The sequence below is a fragment of the Gigantopelta aegis genome, chromosome 8, assembly GCF_016097555.1.
Source record: "Gigantopelta aegis isolate Gae_Host chromosome 8, Gae_host_genome, whole genome shotgun sequence".
Taxonomy (NCBI): Eukaryota; Metazoa; Mollusca; class Gastropoda; order Neomphalida; family Peltospiridae; genus Gigantopelta; species Gigantopelta aegis.
Genome location: NC_054706.1, coordinates 7,720,143 through 7,745,303, shown reverse-complemented (window position 1 = coordinate 7,745,303; position 25,161 = coordinate 7,720,143). Strand labels below are relative to the sequence as shown.

The window sequence follows — 25,161 nt, the reverse complement described above, 5'->3', positions numbered from 1 at the left end:
AAGTTCTATAAAACATGACATTACAAAAAGTAAATACAGCATTATTACTACTTCTGTCAGTATAAGCTTAATTGTGAAGTTCTATAAAATACGATATTACAAATTCATCAGGAAAACCATTCACTCGAACCGAATTCTAATCATTTTGAGTACTTCAACAAACAATGCCAGACAAAAATAATAAACTCTCTTTCAGATGTTAAAACCTGACTTTCCTTGAGCAAAATATTGACATTATGAAACTAATTTTCTTACACAAACATGACCGCAAGCCAAAATCCATCAGTTTGCCAAAGACACAAAAAAACCCACACAATATTGCACATCTTGGGTCTCCAGTAAAAAGTAACCTTGGCTTGATCCGGTGTGGTAAATACTGTTGTATGTAAATATGTCAGTGACACACTGCGGGAAGGCTAGTTTGTACACAATTAATTAGTGCCCATCTAATGAGTTCCACACACAGATATTGATGCACTTTGTTGTGTGATAATCAATAAAGATGTACTTTGTACAAGTGTATGTTTTTTACGCATCGCCGCATTATAATAATTCTCAATGGCTAACTTTCATATTCTATAACCATCTTCGTCTAATGCTGCTGATCAAAACTATATTTAAAATAACTAGACTGTGGTAAATGCTGCCCTGTGTGAAAAATAACAAAAAAATAGTTTTGCTGCTAAAAGGAGTATCTTGTGTTGTAGAAGGAAGGAAGGAAATGTTTGATTTAATGACACACTTAACGCATTTTATTTGCGGTTATATGGCATTGGACATATGGATAAGGACCACACATATTGAGGGAGGAAACCCGCTGTCACCACTTCATGGACTAATCTTTTTGATTAGCAGCAACGGATCTTTTATATGCACCATCCCATAGACAGGATAGCACATACCACAGCCTTTGATGTATCAATCGTGGTGCACTGGCTGGAGCGAGAAATAGCCCAATGGGCCCACTGACTGGGATCGATCCCACACTGACTGCGCATCCAGCGAGCTACATCTCGCCCCTTACCACTGAGCTACATCTCGCCCCTGTGTGGTAGAGACAAGTTTTGTCTCTTTAAGGCCAGGTGTCTTGATTCTCTCAAGGTTAAACAATGTACTGGGGTGTTGTTAAAATCATTTTCCTATCTTTTATTTTTAATTTCATGGTAGTTTACTTGTTATTATGGATCATTTAAATATATCTGAGTTCAAAGAAAAACAAGTGCAAATGTAAAAAAAAACCCAACTCAAACAAATACTGTGCGGCGTATGCCCATTCGAAAATAAGATTTGACAGAAGTTTGAACATCTGATCTTATTGGCATTACCACCATTATCAATATGGTAATCAGCTTCAACATTGCTATTATACCAAGTGGAAAATTAAAAAAAATTCATTCAGAAATTTATAAATATATACACTTTAAAAATATTGCCAAAATAAGCGTAACATTTAATTAAATTCATTCAGGTATTTTTTCAGTTCTGTACATAAATAATTTCCAAAATAAATATTTGCCAAACAAAATTATTTCCTTTTATTTTAATTGGAATTATTTACAAAGAAGTAGGAATTAATGTTTTATTTAATGATGTACTCAACACATGTTATTTATGGTTACCCGTATATGGCATCAGACCTATGATTAATTAAGGACCACAAAGATGATTTAGAGAGGAATTACACTGGAAAGAGCTGCGCTTTCTGATTTGCAGCAAGGAGTCTTTTATATGTAGCATTTATAATCTACAATGAGTTCAGGTTTCCCGACTTCAAACTAAGAAATCCAATGATTTTAATTTGAAATTTCAAGAGATGAGAGAGGAACATGCCTATTAAAATTAATTACAGTAACTGGGGTGGGATGGAAGTAGCAGTATTATAGTTGAAAATATACTAGTAGTAATAATTTTACATATATCATCAAACCTATTTTTAAACATTGTGGTTTATGATATTAATGATTTCAAAATAAATTTTAATTTCTAGTTTACATAAATGGTCTTAAAATTATGGAATAGTTTTTGTTTGCCCATATACAAATTATAACATTTACAGCAATGAACTTTGGGAATATATTATGGTACAACAACAATTATATATTGCATACAGTTGTATACCGGTAAATACCAGTAGGCAGTCGAAGTTTGACGACAATAAAACTAATAGTGCATTTAACATGTATGGTTGCCTAAAGACAGGGTTGCCATGTGCCCCGCCCTGTGACTGGCTGAGATAACAACAGCTACTTGAATCCTGCTAGTGATATGCACAATACCTACACACAGCACGATTACCTATCAACACAGTCAGGCCAACTAGCTCAAACGGCTTGTCGCATTAATGGAAAAAGTCTGTATTCAGGTTTTGGGGAGGATGTGTTAAAATGGTTATACCCAGATTAGATAACATAATGTCGTATGGAAATACAGGTATAAGTCACCTGAATGTGTTAATGGTGTATATTTAAAGAGCTTTTAAAGATTATTGACTTCACTTAGCTTCAAATGACCTGGATCCTACAGTGACGAGTTCAAAAACTGTTCAAGTAATGTTTAAAGACAAACATGAACTTTTATAGCATACAAAACTGTTGTCTATATATAAGAGAAACAAACAAGACATTGATTTATTAATCATCGGCTACTGATGTCAAACATTTGGTACTTCTTGTCTTACTGTCTTAGAGAGGAAACCCGCTACATTTTTCCATTAATAGCAAGGGATCTTTTATATGCATCATCCCACAGACAGGATAGCACATACCACAGCCTTTGATATACCAGTCGTGGTGTACTGGCTGGAACGAGAAATAGCCCAAATGGGCCACCGACAGGGATCAATCCTAGACAGACCACACATCAGGAGAGATAAAGTATATCATTTACTCACCATCAGTAAGGACAATCTATGAAAATCTATGAAAAAATTACAAAATGTAAATCGTAATTACTAAAATAAAAAAGTATAAATACTCTACAAAGTTGATAATCACTGTTATAAGTATATTTTTATTCTCTAGCTAGGATTAAAAAACACAAACGTGCTAACAGAACAGAAAAAATAAATGGTAGCTGAAATAAGAGAAATGAATGAAGTGAGACAAAAAAGCCCAAAGACACATCTACAGCAGTTGAAAAATTTATGATAATATTAATCCACACTTTAGACGTAAAAAGACATATAATGTAAAATGTCTGCAAAGGAAGTCATCAAAGTGTGATAAATCTTCACATGTAGGTGTCGCCCGATACTAAACCCATCAGATACATTAATCCACGCTGACAAAGCAAATCTGTTTGTCGCTCTCTGTTAAATCAATACGATCAGCCGCATGGAAATAAATTAATAATAAACAAAGATCAGTTAGAAGGAAGGACTTGAAATTAATGTGGACCGTTTAGTTTCACGGGATTTGGCCTCCATTAAAGCGTTCACATACATATGCAATAAGCAACTCCAGTCGAAGTGTATTGACACTAAAACAGAAATAACATCTTTAACATGTTGGGCAGATGATATTCAAAATGTGGCATGAAAGGTAATATATATTTATTAAATTGTTAAAGGTGGCATACATGTTTACGTTATGTATTATCATAGCGATATAAACATGATATTGTACATGTTAATATATGCATTATTTAAAAAATTGCCACAAAGAGTAAGGTGGTCATATTCGGTAGTGTTCTATTTTCAAAGTGGTAAACATGTATGTTTTATTTTTGTACTGGCATACCAGATATATGTAAATATGAATTGTTTTTTGAGGTAGGATACAATAAATGTGTTACAATGTAGTTTCAGTTTGGTAGGAATGTGTTCAAGGGATCTTTCGACATGTTGGTGTATTATATTTCCGAATATGTATAAGATAATGTGTTACATTCTTCAAAGTGGCGTGTATGTTAATGGGTTATATTCTGAAAGAGGCATACTTGTTAATGTGTTTTATTTTTAATGTAGCATAATGTGTTAATACATGCTGCACTTTTAAAGTAACACATACATTAATCAATTGTGGAAGTGGCACATATGCACTAAATAATACCTATGACATTCTACCAAGTGCTAATAGAATACAGTCTGTGATATACTCAGTAACCTTAGCATGCACAATTCAACGATCCCTAGTCACTGACTACATAATGTAATTAATAAGGGCTGATTACAGATGTGTGTCCAGGGATTACTCATATACATATAGTGCATAGAAAACCTGTCAGACAGATCTACTTGTGATTAATTACGACTCGAGTCGGACTTCAATGTATCTGATCCTCGTGTCATTTCATCTCCACTACTCATCTCTGACCCACAAGAAATGAAAAATAAGTCTGTCCGAGATGCAAGGGGTAATAGGTTCCATCACCTTCAATTCACTTGGTCTATTTCCATCCACTGCCACTGCTCCACAACTAGTACCTCAAATGTCATGGTATGTGCTCCACAACTAGTACCTCAAATGTCACAGTATGTGCTCCACAACTAGTACCTCAAATGTCACGGTATGTGCTGTCTTGTCTATGGGAATCTAAATGACAAAACTGTTATCCATAATCAGAACAGTATCTCTACACAATATAGTTGAAAGTGCATTTGGCAAACTGGTTGATATTCCATGAATCTCTATCTAGTGCCTTGTCTATAGGAGATCCTTTACTGGACAAGACATCCTTCCTGCACCGCTCAGAGGACTGCCACTCACAGACTAGACTACTAAATCAAAACCAGCACAGAAAAACTCACTGGACTAAATGTAGCTGTGACGGCATGCACTCATGAATCACTTTCAAAACAGTGATGATATCAGGCATTCCTTTTCTGCTTTCTACAGGAATAGCCCATATAGCAGCAGTAGGTTTTCTTCTTTCTCTTTGAATCAAATGTCCAAGTAACCATATGCTGAATTTTTGTTTCTTGCCCACTGGACAGGGTTATCCAGCTTTTGCACGGTGCTAGAAAAATCTGCCTGACCCTAGGGCTAGATAAATCTGTCCGACCCGAGGGCTAGACGATTTCTACATACGTGTGATGCCATAACTCATGTTTTACGATGATTGACGTCATAACTCATGCTTTTCAGAATTCTGTTTTCCATTTAACGTTGTATTATTGTTTTTAAAATATTTAAACAAATTAATATTTTCAACTTTATATTTATTGGCAAGTTGCATTATGTGGGCTATATTTTTCCGTGTAAGATTAAAGAGTTTGTAGGTGAAATGTTTATGAATCGTTCTACAATAAACAAACCATAGCTTACAAAATTAATGTTTTGTTACTGTAATTAAATGGGCAAGAAAAAGAATCAATCACCGTTGTATGGTATAGATAAGGCAATTCCAACCCTCAGGACAAAATGTTTTTGAAAGGGCCTTGGTAAACCTCAGCCCTCACAAAAAACAGTTTGTCCTTCGAGTTGGAATTGCCTTATCTATACCTCACAACGGTGATAGATTCTATTAATGTGCCTGTATCCATTCCAGGTTGAGACACATAGTTAAAAATATGATGAGGTGATGTTTTGTTTCCCTTTGTTAAACTGTAATACCTGCATCATAGGGAATGATATACAAGTAGAAAACTAGTAGTCATCAATTATTAATCAAATTACCAAACTGTATAAATAAAATCTCATTTTTAACAGAGAAACCATTTACTACTAATACCAGCAATGTTTTCATTCAAATTCTACCGTACACGAACTACAACAATATAGACTAATTAAGACCCGATTCAGATGGAAACACTCATGACAGAAAACCTTTTAATGGCCACCTTCATTATGGTCTGGACAGAGATAATCATCGAAGCCCAGTCTGTGCAGGTACATTGTCCAGATAAGGTTTCAATTAATTGTCCAATTTCCTCAAACTAAATGCTCCTGTCAATACAGTTTAGTGATTTAGTTTAACTGGTTAGTGCTGGTACATTATACACAAACACTAAAATGGAACGCATGTAGGTCGGTGGTTACATCGAGCAGCAATGAGGAGTGTTGACTGGTTCCTGGGATCAATCCTCACCATTGGACCACTTAGTTTTAGTTTTCAACAACGATACATGATTTATATATCAATTGTCATGGTATATGCTGTCCTGTTTATGGCAAAAGTTTAAACAAAATGTCCTTCTCTGTTCTTTGCAAGCAGCAACAAGTTTGTTTTGCAATACCCTAGACTAAGTATCAAAGTTAAGAGACAGTCAATGCAACTGACTGACTATACATATTCCTTTCTTTTATTTCTAATGAGTAACCCATGTGCTGACAGAAATTCTCTTTTCTAATATTCTAATATCACATCTTAAAGTCTATTTTCTAATATTCTAAACCAATGATCACTTTATATGCCACTGATTAAACAAACATCTTTTGGTATCTGCAAGATGTAACCCATGCAGTGGGAAGGAAGGAAATGTTTTACTCAACACATTTTATTTACAGTTATATGGCGTCCTACATATGGTTATGGACCACACAGATATTGAGAGAGGAAACCCGCTGTCGCCACTTTATGGGCTACTCTTTTTTGATTAGCAGCAAAAGGTCTTTTATATGTACCATCCCACAGACAGGATAACACATACCATGGTCTTTGATATACCAGTCATGGTGCACTGGCTGGAGCAAGAAATAGCCCTATGGTCCCACCGATGGGGATCAATTAAGCGAATGTCTTACCACTGGGCTACGTTCTGCCCCCTTAACTATATTGATGGAAATAAATAAGTGAACAAATAAGTAGAAAAAGCAAATATTGATGACAACCAAAACATTTATTCATAGTGTCGCAAGTTAACCAAATAACCGACATTCACCACTACATTTGAGACATTCAGTCACACATTATGTTTTAGTGTTTTACACACACACATAACTACACGTATACTGGTAGTAAATTACATTTGGTCTAAAATACCTCATTACTTTCTGTCTGCATACTAATGATAAAAAATACATCCTTTTCTGCAATTTACTATGATGTATCTGGAGGTTTATTTTCTCCCATTTCAAGGGTGACAATCCCTAGTAACAGGTGTATGATATGTAAATGTCATTGTTCAGGTTAAACATTCATTCATTCATTCATTCATTCATTCATTCATTCATTCATTCATTCTGTTCAAACAGTATACCAATGTTATTAAACCCAACATTCCTTTCTTTTTCTTTAAAAACACACTATTAATACATCTTATGCCATAAACCAGCTGACCTGCATAAACCAGCTGACCTGCATAAAGCAGCTATTTTCCTATAATGCACCACACACTGATTCTATTTCCATACCCAACTTTTCAATTTGTGAACATCACACTCTGTCCTCTTCCCTACAACAAATACATGTTAAGGTACACAAAGAAAAAAAGAAAGAAAGAAAGAAAGAAAATATCATACAGCGCAGACAAAATAAAACTCCTATTACAAAAGCCCAACACTTTCTCAACTATCCCCCCATTTCCCACCCAGCGCATAAAGAAAAATGTATCCCATTTATCAGTGACTAAATGTTTCATGAGAAGAATTAAGCGCACAATGTGGGCCGCCTGAACGGCCAAGCCATTTAGGTCAGGTCTCCGCGGACGAAGTTCGTCTCGCTCGTTCGTAGCCCGAGGTCGGTAATCTCGAGTATACCTGGCTTCCGCAAAAACTACTCACGTCACTAGAGAGACTTGTACGATGAGTGCGAAGGTAGACGTTCAGGTTGGGGAACTTTACGCCAGATTACAAACTTTCTACGAGTGTTTGTTTTACTAACAGGATTATCAAATGATACATGTGAGTATATGTAAGGACTAGGAGAAAACTGTTGTGTGTTTGGAAGTTGGTGATGGTAAGCTGTGGATTTAGCGGGGGTGAGATGAATGGCTGGGTGAGTTTTGCGCCCTTTTATCCACTCTCGTGTACCGATGCGTAGCAGGTGAGACAAATGTTTATTTATATCCGTGTGATTTTCACGGTACTGTGTCATGTTAGAGATTAACTGTTTTATTACATCAGAAACAATCACTACGTGTTTTAGGCAAAGGGAAAGTATCCGAATGCTTGAACGATTCGTAATCTATATTTTTACTCAGGTCTTAAAAGTTGAGTTGTTTTGGGGTTGTTGTTTTTTTAATTATAAGTTTTGTTGGTATCTTGAAATATTAACTCTTTTGTGACACCAGAAAAATCGTATCAGAATTAATTATTTAGATTGTTAATTTATATTTTTATTCAGGTGTTACAAGTTTGACTGGTAGACATATTAACTATTTTGTGATGCCAGGGAACTCACCTCGATGTGACTTCAAAAGAATGAAGTATCTAAATGCCCTGACAATTATTAAGCTATATTTTCATTCAGGTGTTACAAGTTTCATTGGCAGAAATATTAACTGTTTTGCAACACCAAAAAAACTCACTTCAGTCTGATTTCAAAAGAATGAAGTATCAAAATGCTTGGACAATTGTTAATCTATATTTTTACTCAGGTGTTAAAACATTGTTGGAAGGAATATTATCTCTATTGTTGCACCAAAACATTCACCTTAATAAGGTATTAAACAAACAAGTATCTAAATGCATAGATGATTCTTAATCCATATTTTTACTTAGGTGTTAAAAGTGTTGTTGATAGGAATGTTTTTCACAAAACAAAACAAGAAATAAAACATTCAAGTCCAGAAAATTGTTTTACTGCATACTATAGTACTTGAGTCAGGGATACCACACCCATTAATAAACAAAACTTGAAATGATCTTTAAAAAACTGAAACATCTGCACTATACCTAAATAAAGGTAATTTCTCAGCATATCAGATCAAATCAAATCTATTTTGTGAAAATTATTTTACTCACACAAAAAAGCTGAAATGAGATAAAAAGCTAAATATAACACTCCTGTTAAATGTTCAAGTTATTTGCACATTATTGTATTCAGTACTAGTACTTAAAATACAATTTATTAGTAGCATTAATATTGTGTAGCAGAACATTAATTAATGTACTCATTTTACTCAATGTTTAAGCATGTCTACCATGGGCAAATGTTTTGCTTCTGGTGGAACTATGTGATTCCGACCAATATTTTATACTCACAGAATAGTCTCGTAAACGGACCTATATTTACATTTAAATTAATACTGAGACCTGTGGCAATTCAGTCTCATAAACGGACCAACATTTATATTTATATTAATATTCATACTGAGATCGGTGGCAATTCAGTCTCATAAACGGACCAACATTTATATTTATATTAATATTCATATTGAGATCCGTGGCAATTCAGTCTTATAAACGGACCTACGTTTATATTAATATTAACATTCATATTGAGATCCGTGGCAATTCAGTCTTATAAACGGACCTACGTTTATATTAATATTAACATTCATATTGAGATCCGTGGCAATTCAGTCTTATAAACGGACCTACGTTTATATTAATATTAACATTCATACTGAGATCCGTGGCAATTCAGTCTTATAAACGGACCTACGTTTATATTAATATTAACATTCATACTGAGATCCGTGGCAATTCAGTCTTATAAACGGACCTACGTTTATATTAATATTAACATTCATATTGAGATCCGTGGCAATTCAGTCTTATAAACGGACCTACGTTTATATTAATATTAACATTCATACTGAGATCCGTGGCAATTCAGTCTTATAAACGGACCTACGTTTATATTAATATTAACATTCATATTGAGATCCGTGGCAATTCAGTCTTATAAACGGACCTACGTTTATATTAATATTAACATTCATATTGAGATCCGTGGCAATTCAGTCTTATAAACGGACCTACGTTTATATTAATATTAACATTCATATTGAGATCCGTGGCAATTCAGTCTTATAAACGGACCTACGTTTATATTAATATTAACATTCATATTGAGATCCGTGGCAATTCAGGTACATGGTGAATCTGTACCTAAAACAATCATTAAAAACAGATTACTAAACAACTGTTTATAAGATACAAATATGGCATGACAAAGTTGTTTTTAATTTCATTCACCCATTGTGCTGTTTCATTTTTGCTGCATGCTTGAATTTTTTTTTATGTCACTTAAAATTATCTTTTTCTTTAAGACATACTAATATTAATAAGCACAAAATAAAAGATCATCACATTAAAAATGTTCAGTGGATTCAGCAGTTAAATGCTGTGAACAGTTTTGAAAATGAAACAAACGATGTATTTTTTAAATGCTTAATTTAGAATAATATGTTGGTTAATATTTTATAAACCTAAACATTTTTTTTTTTTTTTTTAAATATTTTTATATTTTTATTACAAAAAAAATTTGTTTTAAAATTAAATTAAATTTATTTATTCATATATTTTAATTATAATTTTGAATTAACTATACCATTTCTGTTGCTATAGGAACCATACATGTAAAAAAAAAAATAAAAAAATTTAAAACTGAAACAATTATATCTTGTTTTGGATAGACACAATATAATACTACATATTAATAATACATGTAAAATATAATTTCTTTTATTTGTAACAAATAACATTTAAATCTGTTAGTTAATTAAAAGGCAAGCACTGCACCACGGTGGTGCTCTGGAGTCTTACAACAGTACAGACTGAGGAGAGAAAATGCCAGGAATATTTCCTTACATTTCAAATGAATATTTTATGTGGCTCCTTTCATAGCGAAGGCAATCGAAGCTTGTCCTTTGTCAAACAAGTCGGCAAACAGAAAACCAGACTTTGGTGCAACCTTAAACAAATATATCTATAATGCACTTCACAAATAAGAGAACATTATTTCACAAATATATTGGGAGTCCGAAATAAACAGTAGCCATATTAACACGATGTAGAAAGATGTGTAAATACTCCATCAAGCCTGACAAAACTAGAACTAGTTTTTGTGAAAGTAGTACAATCAACCATTTTAATAAATAATATTCCTAATCCATGACTGAAGCTTGTGTTTTGTATGAGGAAGTAAATGATATATTTATATTATTTTTATTATTGTCCTGGATCTGGTTCTATATAAAGATAATATTTTCTTAACAAATACTATTAAACATTAATCATTGAAAAATATTAATATCAAAAAGGTTTTCGTTATGCACAATACAAGTGTCTTTATTCTTTATGGGTTTTTTTTATTGTTTTGTTTTTTTGCCATTAGCAGGCAATAACAAAAATCTTGCATATTTGCACAGAATAAAACCGATAAAAATTACCAATTTGTATCATAAAACAAATCTCATAAACATCATAAGTGAAAACAAACATAGATCATATTGTGACAAATAACTGGGATGTAGTTGATAAAATTGCTCCAATATTTAACTTCCGACTCCAATGTGTTGCTGTGATGGGCTAAACCAACAAGCAGCAATCAGGCCATCTGACTGTCGCACCAGTTCTCCATCAACGCCACCGCCCGGCCAATTGTACACTGATTTATTCCAATCACTTCTTCTTTGCAGCAATTTCCCTTTTTTATTTTCCTGAATCATATTATGAGTAATTAGATTGACCGAGGTTCACAGGCCGCCATGGCAGGAGACTCTAGACACGGTATTCGCGGTAGATATTTTACATTTGTCTTCACACCGGTTGAGCCAAGTGGTAAAGAAAAAAAAGAAAGAAAGAAATGTTTTATTTAACAATGCACTCAACACATTTTTTTACCGTTATATGGCGTCAGACACATGGTTAAGGACCACACAGATATTGACAAAGGAAACTCGTTGTCGTCACTTCATGGGCTACTCTTTTCGAATAGCAGCAAGGGATTTTTTATATGCACCATTCCACAGACAGGGTAGTACATACAACGGCCTGAGGTGTGATAGTTAGTGAGTTCGATTATCCTCACCAGATCCATTGGGATCATTATTTCTCTATTCCAAACAGTGATTCACGTTAACTTTTTTTTTTTTTACCACCAGGAACCATCATCCATGGTTATTATTTTTAGCAGGCTAATTGCCCACAAGCATTCCTGTTGGTTTATATCAAATTAGGGTTCTAGCATGATCCCCAGGGCATACACTTCAGGTATATGGACTGGCTGTCCAGGACAGTTGGAGTAATAGGTAGTTGTTAATGGTTACTGGGGAAGTAGTTGGTGTTGGTGCCATTAAAGCTCATTCTGAGAAGTATAACACTAAAGATCACCAAATTTTAATTACATACATGTATTATTGCATTTGCTTATTTAGGAAATTTTATAGAGATTATTTTATAACTTATATTTTAGATGATATCTTTTTAAATAAAAAAATTATAGAAGGTAATCATTACTAAAACAAAAGGCATTCACAAATGAAGGAAATCGACTGAGTAGCAAAAACATTAAGGGCTGTAATCTTGTGCACTGAAAATCATAACAGTGCTCTTGCTGTAGGTATCTTTACAACTCTAAACCAAATATCAGTTTACTAACATAATTATAGAGATATTAAAAATCATTTGTTTCAGGGTTTTACCCATCACAATTTTCAAACACATCCATTGTTACACGTTTCATGTATTTATGAAAAGGGATTACTATTACTAGTACCCAGAACATGAATAAATATTTTAATTTCTTCCACTATTGAATCAGGTTACAGTAACAGTTGACACACGTGCATGATGCTTCTTTTAGAAGACATTACTGTTCTTACTCCTAATATGGCATGTTAAATAACAAACACAAACAAGAATAATTATCACTAATCTAATGCACTTATTAATTAGCACTCCCTTGTTACACACATGTCAAACAATTTACTTAGTTGACAGTAATGACAAGGAAAGACAAACAAAAAGAAAAGTAAAGTGTTTTATTATAACAACTGTTTAATTGCCCCTCAGAGCCTACAATCATATCATGCCCCAACCCTAGGTAATGCTATTTGCACAACGACTGATGGGAACTTGTTAACCCACCTGCCTTGGCATGCTTGATTAATCACTCGACTGGGTTAATCATCTTATTGGGTTTGTTGGGCAAGAAAAGTACCAGACTTACCAAGTCTTTTCATTTAATTTCTGTATACCTTATTGAACATAATTAAAAATAGTTAGTTTTTAATAATTTGGCAAGTGCACTAAATATTGTGGGGAGGAGACATAGCCCAGTGGTAAAGTGCTCGCTAGATGCGCGGTTGGTCTAGGATTGACTCCAGTCTGGGTGCCTATTGTGCTATTTCTAGTTCCAGCCAGTGCACCATGAAAGGTATATATTAAAGGCTGTGGTATATACTATCCTGTCTGTGGGATGGTGCATTATAAAAGATCCCTTGCTGCTAATGGAAAAAGGTTTCCTCTCTAAGACTATATGTCAAAATTAAAAAATGTATGACATCCAATAACCAATGAATAATAAATCAATGTGCTCTAGTGGTGTCGTGAAACAAAACAATCTTTAACCATTGTGTGACACGTCCCAGTATTTCACAAGTGTCTTTGTTGGCCTCCTTACTTGTCATTGTGTCACAAAACATCGGACGTTGTCAACAGCAAGAAAAATGTTGTGTTGCTCCTAGCTGGTCTGCCAATGTACCCTTTCCATATATCCCAACATCCTATATGTATCTTTACTTGCAAAAAAATAACACAAACATGTGAAAGAGTTATTGGTTTGGCAAAACAACTTGTATCTTGATTTTTAGTAACAAAACACGCTTGCAATCAGTTTTTCTTTGGTGACCCTTCAGCTTAACTTGGTGCCCTAATTTGTGTTATTAAAAATTTGCCTCCACCCCTCCCCCCACAATTAAAATTTAACCCCTGTGACAGAATACTGCACTAAAGAGCAGTGGGTCACAGGATTGATTGCTCTCGGCACTCATCACACATCATCCTGTTTCAACCAATGCCCCATAACTGCTACATTAAATACTGTGGTATGTGCTGTCCTGTCTGTAACATAGATACTAACCGTCCTTTACTGCTATTTGGAAGATGTTTTACACGGCAACAGTGATTTGTGGCTGTGAATATCTAGACCAAATGTCATAACTAACCATCAGACATCAATTAGCCATAGGTTAAAATGTGCCGAGATGGCATTAAACATTCCTTTCCTTTAATAGAACTAGCACACGGGTCTCCAGTCTAAAGATGTTATGATAACCAGTCTAGGAATGTGACAGACAGGATGAGAAAGAATGTCACTCGGGGCTGGGAGAGCAGGAAGACAGGTAGGGTGGCCTCGAGCACCGAAATAACACTCTCTACCTGAACAGGTATAGCACTGTACACAGGGCAGGTGCTGCTTATACGCATCTACCGCCGCGTAATTATCTTCGATATGACACACTTGAGGAGACGTGTCAGTGTGTATACCATCAATATTACACAGAGCAGGCCGGTGTGTAAACACGGTTTCCGTAACCCAGTCATTACGACGGTGATCAAAGACGGAAAACAAGAATACTAATTATAGAGGAGTCTCGGCCGTTTTGAAGTCTTCAGAAAAGAGTCCTGCAGTTTCAGGTAAAGGGAGACTCGTAATCAAAGGAAAAATCAACAGTCTGATTTGCATGCAAACGAAAAGTGAAAAATATATAATATGACATGCATTATTTGTGATTTCCACTGGTTGGGTTTGTGCAAAAGAATGTTATTGTTACATAATCACTTTTCACAGGAGATAGTTTTCAATAGATGGATAGATGGAAGGATGGATCAGATGGATGGAAGGATGGAAGGATGGAAGGATGGAAGGATGGATGCATGAATGGATGGATGGACGGACGGATGGATGGATGGAGGGATGGATGGATGGATGAAAGGATGGAAGGATGGAGGGAGGGAGGGAGGGAGGGATGAATGAATTAGACATGAATGGTAATGATATACCCGAATATTCGATGCAACGAACAGCGATCTATATTGTAGTTGCATTCGTATTCGTCACTAGCTGAACCGAATACACGAATACATATATTATGTAATGCTAACTGTACAATTTATTATGTTTCTAAATGACCAAAATGCAATACCAATTCGATTGTTTTGATAATGACTCAACCAGTTTTGTAGTAGATGAAGCACACAAACCAATCCTTTTTTATTCAACACATTGTACTGGTACCCTATGTATACTTTGATTTCACTTCTGTCAAAAAAACACTCATGATTACTAAGTTTTTACTTAAATGTTTTTTAAAAATATTGTTCTTCCTTTCTGCAAAACCTTTGCACTTTTGTATTCATGGACATGAATACATATTTGTATTCGTCACCTCATATTCATGATATGTATCATATTCACCACTATGTGTATTCATTACACCCCTGATGGATGGATGGACAGATAAAGCTATTTCTCATAAGTTTTGTATTAATGTATTGAAGAACTGAATGATCTTTATACTTGAATACCAAGTTCCAAACCACCCACCCACAGCAACATAGAGCCATACATGTAATTAAATTAAAAGTATTCCATTATCATACACCAGCCATGCTGTCTAAACACTTAAACACCATCTTTTGAGGGACGACACCATTTCACTGTGTTGCAGTAATTCATCTACATGCTCTCTCCCTCAACAAGAGATTAAAACCGTGTGGACCATTATTCAACAGCGATTCCCTCAATGTAGACTGATTCATAAGCCAACTCGACCATCCAGACAAATAAACTACTTGGCCGCACTTGTTTGATTTTCTCCTAACACCATGAAAAGGTCTGCTTTTATAAAAGGACGAAAAGCCAGCTAATATTGACACAGATGTACCTTCGAAAAAGAGGTGTATGGCCGCTGTGCCAGTTGAACATGATGGCATGCTATCAAACTTGATAACGTATGGCCAGAGGTGACAATTTACATGTGCTCACTGAGGTAAGAAAACCTGATCTCCTTTGTCTCGGGGAAAATGTACAACGTTTTAACAGTGTTGTTGACAAGCTACCAAGGGTGGACTCTATACAGTAGCAATGTACAGATAGGTTCATTTTTCAATCACCAGTGAAAAGCGTTGGCTCCCATTGTGTTAATTAGCTAACGTGTTTACAGCCATAACCGCCATCCCCTCCTAACCAACCACGACTTGCTACCTTGAGATTCACTGAGGCGAATCGCCCATGCTTCGAGGAAATCATTGCAATCTGACATCTTTTGGCAGCCAATGAGATTGCAGGTCACGGGTCGTGACAGCTCTACCTGCCTGCATTCCCAATGCTCATTGAGAAGTACTGCTGGCCGAGTAAAGAGTTTAAAAAGCTGGTCGGATCATACTGATGAGACCAGGTAATGTAGTGTTTCTCCGACATACATCTGTGTGTGTTCTACATAGGACTAGGATATTATAGGAGTCAACACACCTGGAATATGGCTTAATACGCTGGTTTTTCACTGTGTTGGTCAACTGTCAGTGTTGTTGGTCTGTGGGCTGGTTACCTGTTGAAGTAACCGCCACTGTGTTGCCAGTGGTGTGTAGCCTGTTGCATGCGACAGACCAGACGTTTTTGCAGGTAAGTCATGTGTGACACAATCGACGGTCACGATGCTAGGTTTTACCGATATGATCAAAACCTCAGTCGTGTATTTCATAACAACCAGGTCATCTGTTGTCTAAGTGTTTTGAACTTATGTGAACATGCACAATTAAAATAATGTAATTATATTGTACTAATAGTGCCTTAATATAATTGTATTATAATTATAGTAATTTGTTTTTAATTATTATTACCAGGTGAATTTTTTTTGTTTAAGTAGTGTGAACATGTACAAAAATTAACATACATGTGCATTTAGCCAGTTATTTAACTGTCTCTAAATTCAAGATAATTTAAAATTTCCAAAACACTTTTTTTTTCTTCTATTAGTCAAACATTAGAGATGGGTTCAGATGTATCTGGTGTGACTCTGATAAAAGTAAATATTATATATAAATGTTTTTAGAACAATTAACATAGTAATAGTATATATATATATAAATGTTTTTAGGAATACAATTAAGCTAGTAATAGTAATGTACCAGATATAAATGTATAGAAAAACAAGACATATTATTTGAACTGGATATAAATGTATAGAAAAACAAGACATATTATTTGAACTGGATATAAATGTATAGAAAAACAAGACATATTATTTGAACTGTTCAATTTGGAACCTCATTAACTACCATATATTTCAGTTAAATGGAATAAAACCTTTTTTGTCTAAATGTGTAATTGGAAATCTTCAAGACACAAACTGAAGGGTAGGTTGTTATCAGTTATAACCTTTAACTTCGATTATGTAGTATGAATGCAAAGGTATAAATCTGCTGTGATAAAACTTTATATGCAAATATTAGGATAGCTTTTTTTTAATATATATTATATATACATATTATATATACTCAGTTCAATTTTATCTGCACAAATATTTTTTATTTGAATGTAATTTTAGTATCAATTTTAATAGTCTAAATTTTTGTCTAGCACTTTTAGAAAGTGAGAGAGAGACAGAGAGGGGCAGGGAAGGGTGGAGAGACATAGAAAGAGAGACAGAACGAGGGATAGGGTGGAAGATAGAAAAAGAAAGAGGACAGAAAAATAGAAAGGGAGAGGCAGAAAGGGAAAGAAAGAAGGGGAATGAGAGATAGAATCTGAATTACAAAAACACATATATCTTTTGCTGTAATTCTTTGAAGGTGGGTTTTTTTTTAATTTTGTTTCCTTAACATCATAATACTGTTAGCCATTACCATACTTACATAACATTTTAATTAAGATTTATATTAAACAAATATAATACTGTTAGCCATATTACCATACTTACATAACATTTTAATTAAGATTAATATTAAATAAATGAAAGAAAGATAAATAAAATTAGATGCACTAATTTATTTTATTATTTTCAGTTATTAATACTAAAAAAAAAAAAAAAGTCATTTAAATCATTTCATTTTAAATATAATTACATCAAAACCTTTAAAAAACAAATAACAGTTTGTCATCGTGCCATCACCATGGACACGAACCAAGGTCTGGAACCATTGTTTCACTGACAGTGGAGGGATTGAGAGGCATGCAGCCAACGACACGTTAAGTAGTAAATTTTATTGCTGCTCTGAGTGGCCGGTGATCAAAGCCTTTCTATTGACACAGGTATAAAAGCATGCCCATATACTTTCATCTAGTCTTAACTCGGTGCATGTCACCGGTGCAGTGCGCTGTTGCTCAGGTACGCAAGGCAACAAACAGGCCGTCAATGGTGGGAATTAACCTGCCAACTGTTATTAATAGTGGTGATAGTCGCGACTATAGGGTGAGCCACACCCCCCAGAGGGAGAGATGACAGAAACGTGTCTTACCCAACAGGGACAGAAATATTCATCCTGTCATCATCACAAAGGTCTGATTATCATCGGGTCGTAATGTTTAACACTTGATCATTGTGCCGAATTCAAAAACGTCTAAGCAGGTTTTCTTTATTCTTTCTTAAATTCCAAACAACTGGTGATACATTATAGGTAATGATTTTAACATATGCAGTGTACGTGGTGTGCAGACTTCAAAAAACGCTTTTGCAGGTTTTTTCTTTCTTAAATTCCACCTCACTAGTGATCAATATATTATGTGAAAGGCGCAGTATTCAGAAAAAAAACAACATACAGAACAAAACAAAATGCTTAGTCAATTTGTTTCTTTCTTAAATTCCACCCGACTGATGATATGTACATATTACAGATATTAATGCACGTTAACACTTGTGCAGGGTGCATTCAAAATGCTTTGGCAATTTCTTTCTTTTCTATTTTTTCTTTCTTTCTACCGGCCTCGGTGGCGTCGTGGAAGGCCATCGGTCTACAGGCTGGTAGGTACTGGGTTCGGATCCCAGTCGAGGCATGGGATTTTTAATCCAGATACCGACTCAAACCCTGAGTGAGTGCTCCGCAAGGCTCAATGGGTAGGTGTAAACCACTTGCACCGACCAGTGATCCATAACTGGTTCAATAAAGGCCATGGTTTGTGCTATCCTGCCTGTGGGAAGCGCAAATAAAAGATCCCTTGCTGCCAATCGGAAGAGTAGCCCATGTAGTGGTGACAGCGGGTTTCCTCTCAAAATCTGTGTGGTCCTGAACCATATGTCTGATGCCATATAACCGTAAATAAAATGTGTTGAGTGCGTCGTTAAATAAAACACTTCTTTCTTTCTTTCTTTCTTTCTTTCTTTTTTTCTTAAATTCCACATGACTGGTACTGTGTTATATTTATAGGGTAATAACATTAATAATTGTGTAGGGAGCGGCATTCAAAACCACTTGAAATTTTACCCAACTTTGGTGATCGGACAATAATGTGAGAAATGCTTCTAAAGGTAGCTTGAAGCATTCGAAGCACTTTGTCCCAATCATTATTCTTTTCTTAAATTCTACCCAACTGGTGGTCTGACAAAAGAGAATAAAAACTTGTGCAGTGTATATCATTCAAAGTTTGTTTCTTTCTTAAATTCCATCTACATGTACATGTAACTATAGTCATTACAAATGTTGGCAGTAGTGTTAAAGATATAATTATCACTTCATTTAGGTTTACTTCAGTTACACATACAAATACGCATCAATCAGTAACTATAACAAATAAACATTTATATTTCAGTCCAAACTGACTACGTTATTTAGATGTGACTGAATACATAACTTCAGAGCAAAAAATTGTTGGGATATAGTATATATAACTCTCTTTATCAGCTGAAGGGCAGAGTGCAACACAAGCACTTTAGAGTTCCGTTATTTCTTTCTTAAATTCCTCCCAACAGTGGTGGGATTCATAGTAACTTCAGCTTCCCTACAAGTGCATCCAATTTGCTCTTTGTCAACATGTTTTAAGAGACAAAAAAAAAATCCCTCAACGTGAAGAGTTTTCTGGTCTCTTATGGACAGGAACTCGGAAACGCGGATTGAGAAGTTAAACACATATTGATGACTGCATGTCCTTTTGTGTTCTTCAGACTTAGCCGAAGAATGCACGTTTCCCTTTCGTCACCCTCAATGTTAACAGACATCCACAGCATAAAAACATATCTCACTTAAACCTTTTCACAAATTTAGCTCAGTCAGTTCAGTGCTTGTTTGAGGTGCTTGCGTCGCAGGATCGAACCACCTCAGTGGTTTCATTCAGCTGATTTATTTTTTTCTCATTCCATCTGGACAAAGGCCGTGGTATGTACTTTCCTGTCTGTGGGAAAGTGCATATAAAAGATCCTTTGCTGCATTAGAAAAATGCAGTGGGTTTCCTCTGACGACTACCGAGTCAGAATGACCAAATGTTTGACATCCAATAACTGATGATTAATTAATCAATGTGCTCCAGGGGTGTTGTTAAACAAAACAAACTTCTTCCTTTTCACAAAACAAAATATCACTGACTTGAAGATTTAAAGGAAAAAAGCTACATCTTTCCATTAGCAGCAAGTCATTTTTTATATGCACTTTCCCTCAGACAGGACAGAACATGTTACATACAACCAATTGTGGGGCACTGGTTGAGACAAGAAAGAAAAAACTAATTAGTGAAGGGTCCACCAAGGAGATTTGATCCCATGACCCAAGCACCTCAGGTGATACACACCAAGATGTCATTAAATATTCATTTCACTTCACAGCCAGGTGAATGGTGCATGGAGGTTTTACTCCATATGGTTATATGGCTCATTTATGCCTGAGGCTGTTAAAGAAAATCTATAACATTAATTGTTCTTAATCTCAATTTGTTCGATATTTGACTTGAAAACCATTCTGCACTTCTTGCCCTTCAAACAGTTTTTGTTGTTGGTGGCAGATATTTACATATTTGATTCTATATTCTTTAAACAAAATTCTTTTATTTATACATATGTATTGATTAAAAACATATTTTATTGAATATAATATATATATACAAAACTATTGGTTATGTGTATATTAGTGTACCATTTTGATTTTGCTCTGTATATTTAAAAACTATAAATTCTATTCTGTACACTTCAAAGCATAAGTGTCATATACAGTTGTACTTTACTTGTGTTTATTACTAACTTGAAATGTGTTAAGTACGTATACAAACATAATACATAAAGAGTTAAATACATGTATGTGAACACCCTAAAATGTGAACAAGTCTACTTAAATGCATAAATGTCATATACATTGTTCTTCAATTACATTTATTTGAAATGAACAAACAAATGTATATAAAAAGTAAAAAGTTAAAAAAAAAAGGTTTTTAATTCCATTACAGATTTTTTTTTTCTCTATGTAAAGAAATATGTTGGGTTGGTTTTGGGTTGGGTTTTTCTTTTCTTTACTTTTCATTTTTTTTTTTTTTTTTTTTTTATTGTTGTTTATTTGTTTATTAATATGGATGGTTACTAAAGGTAAATTTTTTCAAAACAATGCATCCCCCCCCCCCCACACACACACATACAGGAAATCCTGCATACATGTCTGTATATTGGTATAAGTGATAAACGTTTGATATCTGCATGTCCACATGTCTGTGTGTATGTAGGTATTTCAAGCAAGCAGCACGGCTGGTTACAAGTATCAGTTTTTCACTCTGATCACAGTGTACACAAAAGGTCAGTGCCAAATAGCTGTGAGAATTGTGCCAATGATAATAAATAAGTGGCAAACCAATATTTATCACACTGTGGCCCCCCACTGTTGTTAGACCCCATGTGCTAGACCTTGCCTGCATGTCAGACAGAGATATTAGTCATATCTTCACTTACATTATACCACAGGAGGGATGGCACAGAGATTTGGCTCATGATATACTACTAAATTTTCGCTATGGATATACCAAATATATGTCATGATAAACAATGTGTGCACATATTAAACATGTGACCAATGAAACTAAGGAGTTTAGATGTTCAATACATCACCACACTAAGGCATGAATACAGTTAGATAGGTCTTCCATCAAACAATAAATCAGTTGCTTTACTTGAAATATGTTTGTCCACATATCCCTAGTGAAAATTTAGTAGTATATATAAGGATTAAAAATGTTAAGTAATTTTTTTTATATCTTTGGCATTAAAATGATAGGTTCTACTACTCGCCTATTCTAAGCCACAAGTACAGGGTTCACACCAGTTGGATAAGTGTCTGTAACAATACAATTTAGAAATATCTACATTTCTTGCATACTGGACTGAATTAACCAGTTTTTGCACGGGGGTAGAACATTCTGTTACCCGAGGGTTTAGTCTATTTCTAAATATGCTGGGGGACAAGCTAAAGATGACTCATGACATTACAAACCTTTGATGATTTCGTTATTATTTTGCTTATTTCAACACAATCTATCTTTTTAAAGAATATTATGAAAGGTACATTTTGATCAGTATTGTGTTGTGGTTTGCTAAGCAAGTCTTGGAGATCAATACACAGTTCTAAATGTTAACTAGTAGCTGCTAATAAATGTTCAATCAATTAACAACTGTTACTAATCAAAATTTTAAAACCAGAATGTTCCCTGTTATGGTGGATTTGCTATGCTTAATTTAATTCTGCTGAATGGGGCTCTGTTAAAAACGGTTTGAATTTCCTAATCAAAACAGTGACACATTCTATTAGTACATATATGTCACATACAATTTTACATAGTATTTGAATTTCCTAATCAAAACAGTGACACATTCTATTAGTACATATATGTCACATACAATTTTACATAGTATTTGAATTTCCTAATCAAAACAGTGACACATTCTATTAGTACATATATGTCACATACAATTTTACATAGAATTTGAATTTCCTAATCAAAACAGTGACACATTCTATTAGTACATATATGTATTTGTTCAAACAATTTGCAGTATGTTTTATAGTAGCTTTTTACATAAAAGTAAAACACAGCGTTTTTCTTTTTACTAACAAAGGTTGATTTTTCCTTAATTTCATGATAGCATATTGCATATAGATTCCACAAATGTAACATGTTCTAGTACATTTTAGAAATCATAAGGTTTTTTGGGGAGAGTTTCTGTTCAGATTTGCTTTTATCTGAATTGGACAAAAAAAAGAAAAATCAGTTTTAAAACGTTGACAATAATGAAGGCTATCAATGGATTGACAAATATTCCCACATTGTGCAACAGGTCCATGAACCCAGCCGTAAAACTCTCTTGTCACGCTCGACTGGCCAGATTATCTGTCTCATCACAATAGGGGGCCGGCCATGGGGAAGATGGGTCCACCCCCTCATCAGCGCTGTCATAGATTAGGGAACTCAATCACAAAACACAGGCTTGACCACTGGTCATCTGGCCCAGCAGGGTCATTCTTGGTGGATGAACACACTGTTAAGCTGGGCGGCAAATTATACCTGGCAATTTCACAAAGTCGGTCTCGTTTTGTTCAGTGAAATCACCCATGCATGCTGGAGTCAGTTCTGTAACGTAGGAAGTCATTGGTAATGTATTATGTAGTTCAGTATTTGCTGAATAACCAGTTTACTGTACACTGTATAAAGTTTCGTTCATAGATATTTTAAGCTATAAATTAATATTGTCGCTTATATTTTTAGGGCCAGTTCTCCCATTCACTAAATTTATCAATTAATAATTTTAAAAACAATTGGTAAAGTTTATTTTAATTTGGTGAAATAATTTCATGTAGTGTTTGATATTTTGTTGGAACATAACTGTAGATTTCTTCCATTTTAAAAACTTAATAAACAATTTGGTGGAATTTTCTCCTTATCAATAGCTTTCCCCCATTTTTCTCCAGTCTTCTAGATTGCCATCAGTAGAATTTTATATTTGATTGTCTCATTACCGTTTTCTCCACTTCCACGTCTTATGATTTTTATACCTTGCTTCTGTCATCTCTCCAAAGAATCACTTTGTCCATGCAAAAGTCTCCAAACCAAATCCATCCATTTACTGATTCATTTATTCATCCATCCGATTTCCATCTGTTCATCATTCGTCTGTCCATCCATCCATTCATCTGTTTATCCCTCCATCCATCTGTTTATCCCTCCATCCCTCCCTTCATTTATCCATACATCTATTTATCAATCCATCCATCCATCCGTTTATCTATCCATCCATCTGTTTATCCATCTATCCATCTGTTTATCCATCTATCCATCTGTTTATCCATCCATCCATCTGTTTATCCATCCATCTGTTCATCCATCCATCCCTTTATCCCTCCATCCATCTGTTTATCCATCCCTCCATCCGTTTATCCATCTATCCGTTTATCCATCCACCCCTCTGTTCAGCCCACTAAGCCTGCTGACTGGTGGTAATATGTACAACGCATGGTAATATGTACAACATGTGGTAATATGTACAACGCATGGTAATATGTACTGTAATCATCACACTTGCAGCACACTGGAATTAACTGTACGATTTCTCAAACTTTCTGCTCGATTGCTCTTTCAACAAGCCTCTTAATTACCACCGAGGTAATTACATCAATATATCTTGATAGTAAACTGCAAATTGCACCGTGGTGCTGCCCACCACAACATCAGGGCTACCATCTGCACAATACCAGGCTTAATTAGCATTCAGTTATCATTAGCTGCCATAGCAGGCCATAAACAGCTTTCTGATTGGTGCACTCGTCTCCTGCTGAGCTGTCAGATGAGACAACCAAGCTGAATGGTGGCATGCAGCACAATGCAAGCAAACAGAGTGGTCTCCTCCTGCCAGTTCTGTAACAGGCAGGGGGTCAAGGAATCCCCATGGTGTTTGGGCAGTTAACTATGTGGGGAACCAATACATCTGTAACTAATTATGATGGATATTCATGCCTATAACATACACCCCTCTAGTTGCAGTGTTATAAGGTGTAAATAGTAAATTAATCTTAAAACAGGAATCATTTCATATTTCCATCTCCTTATCAATGTATGGTAGCCTGTTTTTCAATGTTAATATTACTTTTATATGATTTTTAACATGTTAAATGTTATGCAATTATATTGTACTCAATAATATATGTATTTTGTCCATAAAGTAGTTTGAAGTTTGAACTATAATGAAAGTTTTTAAAAATAAGACATGGGGAAATTAGTTCCAAAGAGAAGAAAAATAATTTTGACATTGAGAAGCAACTCAAATAATTTGTAATGTGTCTTCATGTTCAGATTCATAAACAAAAACAATAAAAAGTTAGTTATTGAAAATAGTATCTCTGTACAAGTCTGTCAGAGACATTTCAACATGGC

General features: G+C 34.8%; 2 protein-coding genes across 7 annotated transcripts in view; one reads left to right on the top strand and one right to left on the bottom strand.

The window, feature by feature from the left end:
• The window catches only part of LOC121380069 (U3 small nucleolar RNA-associated protein 6 homolog), a 199,061-nt gene that overhangs the window by 97,879 nt on the left and 76,021 nt on the right, over positions 1 to 25,161 (bottom strand). The gene's annotated exons all lie outside the window — the stretch shown is intronic.
• LOC121380070 overlaps positions 1 to 25,161 on the top strand; it is a 36,427-nt gene that overhangs the window by 6,604 nt on the left and 4,662 nt on the right. The window contains exon 1 of one of the 6 annotated variants that reach the window (XM_041508814.1): positions 7,617 to 7,781. The exons of 1 other annotated variant lie outside the window; for it this stretch is intronic. The gene's annotated coding sequence lies outside the window, so the exon portion shown is untranslated. 4 more of the 6 variants (XM_041508817.1, XM_041508818.1, XM_041508816.1 and 1 more) reach the window with 4 other exon arrangements.